Raw genomic sequence first — 2,878 nt, 5'->3', positions numbered from 1 at the left:
TGTGGCAGGGGCCCCGCACTGGGGGGCTGGGGACAGCACCGGTGTATTTGGCATTCTGGAGGTCAGAAGTACATGCTCAGAGGGTCCTTTCTCGTCTCTCCCAGCTGCTGGGGGTCCCAGCGTGTCCCTAGCATCACCCCGTCTCTGCCTCTGTCTTCATGTGGCTCCTCTTTGGTGCCAAATCTCCCTGCGCCTCTCTCTTAGGAGGACACCTGTGGTGGCATTTAGGGCAGGGTGGTCTCTCCGTCTCAAAGTCACACCTGCAAAGACAGTTTTTTCTCACACGAGGTCACGTTGGTGGGTTCCAGGGATTGGGACGTGGTGTCTTAGGGGCTGTGGTGCAGGTGGTCCCCGCGGGTTTAGGGGGGCCAGCCCTTCCCTGCCTTTCTTCTTTTGTTCTCACCCAACGCAATTAGACTGTTTTTTTTTCATCGCAGCCGGCACTCGCTATTACAGTCATTGTAGGTGAATAGTACGGTAGTGAGACATTCGTGTAATTTACAGAGCGGTCACTCTGTGTGTCTAGTGATGTTTGGTACAAGTGAAGTCATAGGGCTTGTCTTTCTCTGACATGTCACTCAGCACAGTGACGAGACAGCATTCCTCCTCACGGCCGAGCCGTCTTCCCCTGCGTAGGGTCACACACACACTTCCTCCCCCGCTGCTCTACTGACGGGCACCTGGGCGGCTTCCCTGTTCTGGCTACGGGAAGTCACGCTCGCTGCAGGGGACACAGGGGCGCACGTCCTTCTGAATTAGTGTTTCGGATTCCTCTGGCCTCGGGCCCAGAAGTGGGATCGCTGGGTCAGGAGGCAGTTCCGTCTTCAATGTTCGGAGGAATCTCCACATCCCCAGCGGCCGCCCCAGTCGGCATTCGCACCAGCTGCGTGCTCCTCACGCCTGCTATGCTCCTGGGTGAGGTGGGGGCTGCAGGTCTGCAGAGGCCCCCCCCCCGCCCCGCCCCCACGTGCAGGCCTGGAGGACTCCTGGGAGGCTGCAGACAGGCCCCCACAGGCCTGAAAGGGCCTCACTGCCTGGGGGTGGGCCCTGAGTTTCCGCCTCTGCTCCAAGGGGCTGGTGGGGCAGCTGGGCCCTGGCTGCACGGGGACCTTTCCAGAACCTGCTTCTGTTCCTGCCTCTGCAGGTCGACGAGCCCTTCTTCTCTGGGCCGTGATCGGCTGCTCTGTGTTAAACGCCGGGCCTGCCACGGCTGGAGCTGGACCCACGTCCCGCGGGTTCCGAGTGTGACGAGTGACCAGGGACCGCAGGCGGGGCCCTGCAGTCACCCTGACGCTGCGCTGGGATGTAAGTCACACACCACGCAGGCAACGTTTCAAGTGCGCAGTTCCGTGGGTTCTAGAATGGTCCCGCAGTCCCGCGACTCCCCTCCCGAAGAGACCCGTCCCCACCATGTGGCTCCAGCCGCCCATCTAGCCCCCGCTTCTCGCTCGCCACCCCCCCCCCCCCCCCCGCTCCCCCTGCAGCTCCCCACTCGGGCTCGCCCCGTAGTGTGATGCCCTGCCCCCTCTCCCGAGCCCCCGAAGCCTGCCCCGCAGCTCCCCCGTCTGGCTTCCCCCGTCTGGCTTCGCCTTCCAGAGTGGCCCTCGACTTCGCTCCTTTCCCTTCCCAGTCAAGCTCCAGCCCCCACCTTGCCCACCAGCCCCCCCGCAGCCCCCTACTGTAGTGCCCCGTCTGGCTCCCCACCCAGCTTGTTTTCCCGTGCCCCCTCTCTTGTCCCCGGAGCTCACCGATCTAGCTCCCAGCTCTGGGCTCTAGTCGCACATTCCAGCGATGCCCTCTAGACTCCCCCAGCTTGGCGCATCGCCCCCCACTTCACTTGTCCAGCTCCCCCCTCCCCACTAGCTTGCCTACCAGCTCCACCATCTAGCACACCCCCAGCTTGCCCCTGCAGTGTCCCCTCTGCTTGGCCACCGTAACTCCCTACTCCAGCTTATCCTTCTAGACTGTTCCCTAACTCCCCTACAAGGCTTACCCCCTAGATCGCCTGTCTATGGCACCCCTCTAACCCCCTAGTCTAGCTCACCCCTCTAGTGTGCTCCCCCATCTCCCAGCGCTGGCTCCCCACGCCAGCTGCTCCCTCAGCTCACCCCTGTATCTCAGCCCACTAGCTCCCCACTGGAGCTCCACCTCCAGTTCACTCCCCTAGCTCCCCACTCTGGCAGGCTGGGACGGAGGGCGTTTTAATGGAACCGGCCGCAGGGCAACGGTGTGGAACCTGAGAGCCAGGCCACAGGCAGGGGCTCCCCTGGGTCCCGGAGCTCTGCACCCCCTCACCTGGCTCTGGGGACCCACGGGGGACGGGACGCAAATCAGGCAGAGGAACTGCCCCCCCCCCCCGGAAATTACAAACGATGATTTATTACAGTGGAGTCCTGTGTCTTTGCGGAGGTTCCTGCGGTGGATAAACAGGAAGCAGATTTAATGAGGAGCCGAGCTGAGGGGTGGTGATTAGACCCTTTAATGCCCGGGCTGCATGCCGCTGATCACACGCGGACTGCAGGGGAACTTCCGTGGAGCCCGCCTGGCTCAGGATCCTTTCTGGGGGAAGAAGGACTGTATTTACACTGCACGGGCAGCAAGGATTATCGAAAGGAGGAGAGTGGGGAGAGCAGTCCCAGGGTGGGGGCTCTGCAGTCCCAGGGTGTCAAGGGCTGGGAGGGCAGGGGGTCCTCTGGCCCTGCCTCACTCACGCCTGGATGGCCTGGTGAGGCCAGCGGGTCAGGCCACCCCTGCAGGGCGGTGGCCTCTGCCCTCCTTCCTGCAGGAGCTCCCGCCACCCTTACCAGCACCCCGCCCTCCCAGTCTCCCGGTCTCCCGGTCTGCGCCGGCCCTGAGGGATGTTGGGAAGACCAGGTGA

Source organism: Desmodus rotundus, chromosome 1 (genome assembly GCF_022682495.2).
Source record: "Desmodus rotundus isolate HL8 chromosome 1, HLdesRot8A.1, whole genome shotgun sequence".
In the NCBI taxonomy this organism is placed as follows: domain Eukaryota; kingdom Metazoa; phylum Chordata; class Mammalia; order Chiroptera; family Phyllostomidae; genus Desmodus; species Desmodus rotundus.
Note: the sequence above shows the minus strand (reverse complement) of the source record.